Source organism: Peromyscus maniculatus, chromosome 5 (genome assembly GCF_049852395.1).
Source record: "Peromyscus maniculatus bairdii isolate BWxNUB_F1_BW_parent chromosome 5, HU_Pman_BW_mat_3.1, whole genome shotgun sequence".
Classification (NCBI taxonomy): Eukaryota; Metazoa; Chordata; class Mammalia; order Rodentia; family Cricetidae; genus Peromyscus; species Peromyscus maniculatus.
In genome coordinates, this window is record NC_134856.1 from 125,519,261 (window position 1) to 125,529,002 (window position 9,742).

The 9,742-nt window shown below is 44.7% G+C and overlaps 1 long non-coding RNA gene across 1 annotated transcript; it reads right to left on the minus strand.

The window, feature by feature from the left end:
- Window positions 1-3,166: 3,166 nt before the first annotated feature.
- On the minus strand, window positions 3,167-8,373 carry LOC143273485 (uncharacterized). The gene is made up of 3 exons (XR_013051615.1): window positions 7,410-8,373; window positions 5,237-5,345; window positions 3,167-3,769 (listed from the first exon to the last, which is right to left on the minus strand). It is a non-coding gene; the product is annotated as an uncharacterized LOC143273485 (long non-coding RNA).
- Between the last annotated feature and the right edge of the window lie 1,369 nt (window positions 8,374-9,742).

Below are 9,742 nucleotides of genomic sequence, written 5' to 3' on the forward strand. Positions count from 1 at the left end.
ATCCTTCCACTATGGATTTGGTCTGTGTTAATAGTTTTAAAAATGATTCTCTTTGTCCTAACCATTTAGAGGCACAAGCAGATTTTTCTAGAAAGTTAAAGTTCTGCCTCTGAGCACATCACTACTTAATTCACACAACCGATATTTATTGAGCATTTATTTACCATGTGATGAACACTGTGCTATGAGACAGATTTTACAGAAATAAAAGCAAATAACTAAAAAAAAAAAGATATTCATCCCATGGTTTAAGAAATAGGTAGGCATGGGCCTCGTTTGGAGGTAGAAAATTTATATCTGCATTCATCCCACTGACTTGTAAGATGAATCTTGCTAACATGTCTTCTTCTCTGTCTACCTTCCTAAGCAGAGACTGCACCAGATACTTCTCTAACTGCTGCAAGAAAAGAACTGATGAAGGCAACTTAAGGAGGGGTGTGTTTGTCCTCACAGTTTGAGGGGACAGTCCATCATGGCAGCTTGTCACAGCAGTAGAAGCCTGGAGTGGCTGGTCATGTTGCCTCTGCAGTCAGGAGGCAGAGAGCAATGAATGCTGGTGCTCACCCACTTTCTCCTTTTTTATTGAGCCTGGCGATGGAATGGTGTCACACACATTTAAGGCGAGTCTTTCCAATTCAGTTAATCCACTCTAGAAACTCCCTTACAGACCTGCCCAGAGGTTTGGCTGCTTGGTAATCCAGACCCTGTCAAGTTGACAATACTAACCTTCACAGGAAGGAATGAAGAAAATCAAAAAACATGTGTATTGGTTAATGGCATCACTTGGGGCATACTGTTTAAAAAGAAGAACTTTGCTTACGTTGTGGAATAGAGTATTTGTTTAACTATGTAAAGACGTGTTGCATTTGTTTAACTATGTAAAGACGTGTTGCATTTGTTTCCCCTTGCCTCCTAAGGCACCTGATTGGTCTAATAAAAAGCGGATGGCCAGTAGCTAGGCAGTAGAGGGATAGGTGGAGCTGGCAGGCAGAGAGAATAAGTAGGAGGAGAAAAGGAGGGTGAGAGAGAGGGAGCTGCCAGCCAGACATGGAGGAAGCAGGAAAGCAGGATTGCAGAATGAAAGGTAAAAAGCCCCAAGGCAAAACGTTGATGAAGGGAAACAGGTTAAAATTAGTTTTAAAAGCTAGCCAGAAACAAACCTAAACTAAGGCCGAGCATTAATAATAAGTCTTTGTATCATGATTTGGGGCTTGTGGTCCAAGAAAGCCTGCTTATCCATTCCAAACATGATGGATGGTCCTGAGTCCTGTAAGAAGTGTGCCAAGCACCCGCCCCCTGCGGCAATGCAGTGTGAGAAGCACCAAGAGACTTGTACAGAGAAAGCAGCTTCAGGACACAGAGCAGAAGGGCTTTGGTGGATAGACTAGGCCAACGGATGAGTCTGGAGGAAGATGAGACCAACTGCAGATATGAGAGAACTCAAACAATTGAGAGCTGGAACCATCCAGAACCAGAAGGGGATAAGGAGAGAAATGGGCAAGACATCTAGTTTTCAGTTTTATCTTCTATTTTAATATGAAGACAATAAAGCCTTGCAGATGTGCTTACTTAAAAAAATAAGATTGGGCCGGGCGGTGGTGGCGCACGCCTTTAATCTCAGCACTTGGGAGGCAGAGGCAAGCGGATCTCTGTGAGTTCGAGGCCAGCCTGGGCTACCAAGTGAGTTCCAGGAAAGGCACAAAGCTACACAGAGAAACCCTGTCTCAAAAAAAAAAAAAAAAAAAAAAAAAAAAAAAAAAATAAGATTAATAAAAGAATAACTTTGCTTTGTTTTTAATTAGAAAACCTATATGCTCCTTATGAAAGGGATGTGCATGTTTTCCCATCCAAAAAGTAACCACTGCTAATGTTTGAAGATTTTTTAGTTGGTTGGTTGGTTGGTTAGTTAGTTGGTTAGTTGGTTGCTTGGTTGCTTGGTTGGTCGGTCTGTGAGAGGATCTCCCTGTGTAACCCTAGCTGTGTTAGAACTCACCAAGTAGATCAGGCTGGCCTCGAACTCACAGAGCTCTGCCTGCCTCTTCCTCTCAAGAACTAACTAAGAGTGTGCACCATCATGCTTGGCTGATGTTTATGTACCTCTTTTCGGGCTTTCTAGGAAGCCATCTATACAGAGTTCATTAAAATGTCACATATTGCCGGGCGGTGGTGGCGCACGCCTTTAATCCCAGCACTCGGGAGGCAGAGCCAGGCGGATCTCTGTGAGTTCGAGGCCAGCCTGGGCTACCGAGTGAGCTCCAGGAAAGGCGCAAAGCTACACAGAGAAACCCTGTCTCGAAAAACCAAAAAAAAAAAAAAAAAAAAAAAAAAAAAAAAAAAAAATGTCACATATTAAACATGAAGTTCACAATTTGATCTCTCACCCTTTAATAGCATAGTACAACCTCTTTTTCTAGCATCTTTTATGAACAATATCTATGAGACTTCTGTTCTCTCTTCCATGTTTCTTCCCACATGTCTCTACAGGTATCGGAGACCTCCTAGGCCCAGGTTGGAGAGCAGAGCTTACATCATCCTCTACTGCAATCACTGGAGCTTAAAAGAGCTGAGGCTGTGAGATACTTAGGATCAATAAATGAAGGTTGGAGACATTCTTTTGTTTTCATTTTTGTCAGTGGGTTTTGTTTTTGTTTTTGTTTCTAGATTTATTTATGTGTATGAGTGTTTGCCTACATATACGTATGTGTACCATGTATATGAATGGTGGCCATGAAGTTTGGAAGAGAGCATCAGATCCCCTGGAAATGGAGTTAGTGATGGCAATGAATGACCACATGGATGCTGGGAACTGAATTCAGGCCCTCTTAAAAAACGAGTGCTCTTATGCACTGAGACATCTCTTCAGTCCTGTATTTGCATTTTTTTTTTTTTTTTTTTTTTTTTTTTTGGAGACAGGATTTCCTATATCTCAGTTTGGTCCCAAGCTCACTATGTAATTAGAGTTGTCCTTGAACTCTTCATCCTCCTGCCTCCACCTCCAAAGTACTAGAAAACAAAATTGGAATAGAACAAAAAAAAATGCATGAACTGAGCTAAGTGTGGATATAATCCCAGTACTTCAGAGGCTGAGGCAGGAGGATCTCGACTTTGAAGCCAGACTTTCTCAAAAACTATGTGTGTGTGTGTGTGTGTGTGTGTGTGTGTGTGTGTGTGTGTTTATACAGACACATGTTTATACACACGTTTATACAGATTTACACTTGTATGTCCACATGAGCTATAGAATCGTAGCTGAAAGACTCCAGCTTTTCTGTATAACTGAGCTGGTATCCTGAACATTTGCAGTATCTCCACACATGTGAAATGTTACATTTCGTGTATAACATATGCATCTGCTTATAGACATCTAGCCAACAATGAGGAGTACAAACTAGACTGTCTCTCCTCTGCTCTAGCCTTCATCCAAGTTGAGAGCTTAAGCAACTCAAGAGCAGGTATCATCTCTCTGGCTTGTCACCGTGTGGCATCTTGAGGACTTTGTTCTCAGTAAGTATTCACTGTCCATTAACATTCCTGCTGCTGCTGGTTCTCCTGGAGCTAGCTAATGGGCCACAGAACAACCACAGCTCCTAAGTGACAAGGCACTTCTTATCCAAGTGGTGCCTGGGGTCCTTCTTGAAGATACCAAGTAAGAGCTCTTCCCAATTAAAATGTTCCAGATGAAGACCATGACGAATTCCCCAGGGAGAACACTGGCTGCTCAAGAGCTAAAAGCAATGCACTTGCCACACAGCTTCCCCACTCTGCTGCCCTTTAAATGGGAAAACAATTATTTTCATCATCCCCAGCCGGAAGTTGCCCGGAGCCAAAACAGGTTCCCTGGGCATCCTTGAGGGATGCGGACCAGGGGGAGAGCTGGGCCCAATGGCTCCTACCTGATGCAACCTGAGCACATTCCCCAGTAGACATACTCCTCATGTCTGAGCTCAAGATAAGAAATTAAAAAGTTTAGGAAAACAAGCCTGAACCTTACTGTTTTTCAGATTCGGAGATGAGAGACAGACTGAACCCATGATAGCCCAGCTCAACATCCAGGAACCAACAAAGCACCCATGGACAACATGGATTCCACTCCAGAAGACCCAAGCCCTTTGTGGGCACCCTGCCATGAGCACACAGGGCACACCAAAGCATTTTTGCCCTCTGCCTTGTCTTTTGTTTCGTTTTAAAGCCTCCTGTAAAAGGCTTTTTCCCCTCTGACATCAGAATCCTTCGTAGAGACTCTCTAACAGCGTGTTTAATTAGCAGGGCTCAGAATCCAACCTCAGATGTGCTTTACCTCAGTGTACAATGGGGACCCTTGAAAACTCATTACAAAGAAATTACTTAAAATGACTATGAACTCCTGTGAGCTCACTTTGATCTTAAACAAAATCTATCACTTGACATATTTGAGGAGATAGATCTGTTGTTGGAGAAGAGAATGGTTTTTAGAAAAATAATTAGACAAGTAACAGGTTATACAGAAGTCTGGGAGAATCTCAAGAGTCCTGGCATCAAATCATACCCGGGGCTCCTTGCTCTATGCAGATCATTCTGACAGTGGTCTGTTTCGTGGAATAAATGAGTGCTTTGGCCTGTTTCCTTCTCGTGACTTCTCTCTTTCCAAAGTCCTCCTTTCCCATAGCATTTGTGAGCACTCTGTCCTATAACTGCCCTGGATGCTCTTGGCACCTTTCTCTCCAGATTCCTTTTTTGGTTCTCTGGATACTCTTTCATTGTCCTACTCATAGGTAAATCATTCCTGAGCACTGTACTCCCCAGGCTCTGTACCCAGCCTTGTCTAAAATTCTCTCCTGGAAACATTAAACACCTCTCATTGATTTCAGAGACCCAAGACACAGCCCTTGGCAGCTTATACACTCCTGAGTTAAATGGCTGTCTGTATGGAGATAGGCTCAGATGTGTGTCTCTAGTCTTGGCCTGTGTTCTATTGATGCCTCCACAGACTGGCTGTGTGTGGAACCCCCATACTCAACACATATAAAGCAAAGTACATCAGCCCTAGTCGTAAATCCTCCTTCTGTGCCTTATTATTGTTCAGCATCCTCATCTACCCATCATTCAAGCAGTAAATTTGAGTTCATGCTCAGATCCTTCTGTTTGCTTACTATGTAAAACTGGTCAACATCCGTCTCCATCAAGAATTGAGTTTGGCTGCTAGACAGAAACAGATGGAAATCACAGGGTGTTCAAGGGGAAGCACACTGTGTCTCACCTAGTGTAGGGTTCCCAGGTAGATGTCCAAGGTCAGCTGACGAGCTCACCACATCCTCAGCCCCTGTATTCCAGTCCTACTTCTCTGCCATGTTTTCCAAAGGCTTCCACTGTTTAGAGCACACCACAGAGATAAGAGTTGGCAGTTTCCAATTTCCAGGAACAAAAAAAGAGACGCAGCCACAAGGGCACCTCCATCAGAGCAAGCCTTGCTCAAGAGTCCTCCATGAGCACCTACCATCATTTAGCCCATATCTCATTAGCGATCCTTCATGGGGGCCGCAGAAATTTAAACCTTTAGGTGGTCCCTCCACTCCTCCCAATAGCATACAAGGCCTGTTCATTAACAGAAACAATAGAACAGCTAATTGGAAGGCAAGACAGTAATCAGTGCCATTCACTCTACGTTTTTAATATCTGTCTGATTCAACCTCCCAGCATGCCCAGTTCAGACTGTCTGCATTTCTGCTCAGTTGCATCTCAAATAGACCAACTGTCCATCACCTCTGCTGCTCATTACTCACTGTGACTCCATATTATCTTTCTTAAATACATATCTATTCTGGTCAGTCCAAAATTAAATCTTTCAGAGGTTCCCCTTTAGATAAAAAGAAAAAAAAAAAAAAAGGACGAGCTGCTCTGTATGGTTTCTAAGCCCTTGCAATCTGCCTCAGAGCTCTTCTGGGCCCCCCTTCTCCTCGCTTGCTTTCCCTAGAGCTCTGAGCACACCAATCATTTTTCACGCGGCATATCTGTTTGTTCAGGCTGTCCCGGCTCTGTAAATGCTGCTGGCTCTGATTCTGTCAGCTACCCAGACATTTTCATATGTGATCAATGATTAGAGACTTGAGGAAGTGCCCCCACAGCAAGGCCACCTGTTCACATGGCAGAAATAGCTAGCAAAATATGTTCTTTGTTACACACGTATAAATATCACTCTCCAAAACATAACAAGCCTGCCTCCTCTTTCTCTAGGACCAAGTGCTTAGGAGAGACTAGAATCTGCCACCCACGGATCCATAAGATTATTGAACGAGGGCTGGGAAAGTGGCTGTCAGCAATGTGCGTGCCTTGTGAGCATGAGGACCAGGGTTCAAGCCCCCCAGAACTCTGTTTCTTTAACAAATACAGACATGGTGCTGCATGCCTGTAATTCTAGAGTTGGGAAGACTGACCGGTGGATTCCTGGGCTCACTGGCCAACCTGCTGGCCTATACCTGACAAGTTCCAACCCAAGGAGACATTGAAGACAAAACAGTTGGACAGCATCTGCAGAATGACAGCTGAGGTTGTTCTCTGGCCTCCACACGCATGAGAGAATATGTAAGCATCCCCGCACATACATGAACACACACATATACATACACAGGAGGTCAATGCACTGCAAGCAATTCCTGAGAAGATACAGGAAAACTATCCGCCCTCCCTCTGTTTGCCTCAAATCAAAAGGCTTCTGGGAACCTTTTTATTTTAGGGAGAACATAGCTGAGCCCCTGAAGACCATTGTGGACTCTTATCAGCCTGGAGAGGGTACCAGAAGTCTCCGTTAAAAAGTAGCACTAGGCAGCCTTTAACATGTAGACTTCTGGTACCCTGTCCACTTCTTTTCCCTTATCTCATCACCTCTCTGAAAATGCAGTTTGTTTGTTTGTTTGTTTGTTTGTTTGTTTGTTTGTTTGTTTGTTTTAATTGAAAACAGTATATAAAGTACTTCATTGAGAACTGCTGAGTCCTAGGTGTCAGCCAAGTCTGTGTGAAAAACACACATTACGACACTTCAGGAGCTAGGGAGATGCCACACAAAAATGAGACTCTGAGTCTGATCCCAAAATTCATATTTAAAAAGCTGAGCCTGATAGCGCAAGCATCAAATCCCAGTGCTGAGAACTTGAAGACAGGGGGAACCCTGGCCAGCCAAGTAGGTCAGCTCCAGGCTCAGTGAGAAACTATCTCAAAAAATAAGATAGAGAGTGGCTGAGCAAGACAATCTTACTTTGACCTTTGCATTTCCACACCCACATGTGCACCTGCGCTCAAGCATGCGCGCACGCATGCACGCACGCATGCATGCACGCACGCACGCACGCACGCACGCGGTCTGTTTCTCTTAACAAGCTGACTACCGCACAAGTCCACTCCAACTCACAAAGCATAAAGGAAAATACGCTTCTTACACTCCCGACGAAGGAAGTTGTGGGGAATTCCCTCAGAGTCTCACTTGTCACAGGAGCCCAAACTTCCTGACTTGTGAGAGGAGAAGGGGGGGGGGGCGGGGAGCCTCGACTTCTCACTAGAGGAGTCCGTCTTGTCAACCAGCTCTACGTGGTAAAAGCAGGCCGAAGAAAAGTGAAGAACATTGAAAGAAGATGTGAATGGTAATGAAAATGGAGCTGTATCCTAGAAACATCAAATCTTCTTCAACATCGACCCCCCAGGCCTAGACTCAGTCCTGAGATGAGAGACTTGTGAGCAGGAACAGAAGGAGCCAAGAAAACCAAGAAGCCAGCTGAAGCCTAAAGGGATGGAACATTCCTTGGTTTTCTCAGAGCTGGGCTACGCCTGTAGAGACACAAGGAGAGAAAACAGTCACGAGTTATCACTGGGTAGACAGGGATGAAGATAACACCAAGTGATGTGTTCGTAGCACCCTGAGCACAGACGCTCTGGCTGTAGGAGACCCCTGTGGACAACGGGACTGTGAGTCTATTTTGCCATCTGTCCACCAGCTCCTCCCGGGGAGCCTTGCACGGATGTTGTGCAAATGCTCAGCATTGCCCCTTTCCCTGAAAACAAATACTACAGGCAGGGAAATGGCCTCCCAGCACCTCCCACGCCACCCCCAGCACCTCACCCTACACTAACACTTAACTACTTTCGTCACCAGGAATGAGGTGGTAAATGAGTCAAGTGTCCTGGAGAGAGAAATATAATGATCACCGAGGCTGCCCAGTGAAAGAGACGGCTGAGAACACGCGTCAGCTGTCTGCCAATTTATGTTACCGGAGCTCTGTGGGAACATTCCTTTTAGAGATGCTGGCGGGGCAGGGAACCAAACCTTTAGGGTTTTGGGTTTTTGGTTTTTGTTTTGTTTTTTTTTTCCTGGTGACATTTCCCCTTATTGCTTCTCCACTCCATAGTCTTAAAAAAGAGAAAAAACACCCCACATTTTAACCACAAGGGATGAAAGAGAAATAGAGGACAGGTTTGTAAAATTCTGAAAGTCCCCATTGCACCACAAAGCAGATCTTTTTGTGTGACAAAGACTAGAGAGATGATGGAAGGAAAATAAATTCACAATCTGGAGGAAAGGGAGGCTGAATCGCCAGCTTCAGCAGCCTTAACCTGCCCTGATAGCCTTCATAGCCCTGGGATGCAAGCATCTTCTGGGGTACCTGCAACTGGTCATCAAGACTAGAACACTTCAATATATTTAGGGATGAGGGGCATCCTCAAAACACCACCCATCATAGCCCATAAATGAACAGGTGCAGCCCCTGGGTACCAATTCTAAGATCTACTAACAGCTTAAAACAAGCCAGCTCCAATTGGCCGTATACATTGAGAGTGGAATGGCGTCTCGTCCTTCCTCCTGCTCACTTTAGATCTGCTGTGTTCCTTGATGAATAACATGGCGGGGGAGCCCAGGACCCCAGAGAAAAGTTGGTGACTGTTAGGTCACAGTGGGAAACTATTCCCATTATCACCCATTTCTGGGCTCATGACCGAAACCTACGCATCAAAAGGCAGATTAATAAGAGAAGTGCAAGCTTGGGTGTGGTAGCATTCACCTGTAATTCTGGTGCTTGGGAGATGAGGCAGAGGATCACCAGAAGTTTCAGGCCAGCTTGGGCTACGGAGTAAGACAATTTTGAGAAAGAGGGAGAGAAAAAGGTGGAGGGAGAGAAGGAAGAAGAAGAAAGAGTGAGGAGAGAGAGAAACTTAAGTTTCGGGTGACATGGGAGCCAAAAATAAAAGCTCAAAGAAAAAGGCAAGTCTGTGTTTTATTTTTTAATAATTATTTTTAATATTTATATCTGCCAGGTCACACCTGCCTTGTGTGATCACACCTCTCCATGGTGAACTCAAGTTAATAAACAGATGTAATTTAGCAAGGCTGTGTTAGGATTCCCACTATGCCCCTTTGTATTCTGACACAAGGCTGTTCCTTCCCTCCAACTAGGGAACACCACTCTGAGGGTCTGTTCACCTGCTTCGGGGGGAAGTCGGAGAATCCTTCCTAATCTATGCCTTGTTTGAGGCAAGGAGTGGGAAGGTGAGAGCGGCCGTCTGCTGTTCTTCACATTCCTTGTTCCATAGTTTAGCGCGTCCCCCTGAAAGCCAAAATTATTGAACACACAGCCAGCTCCCTGGTAATGCATTAACTGTGGCGATGTTTCTACTCCTCAAGGAGAAGTCTTCCCACACAAGCTGCTACCTGGAGGCTCTTTGCTTAGCAGTAAGGACTTAGATCAGTCTTCAATCTGGAGATGCCTAGATCATCAATGAA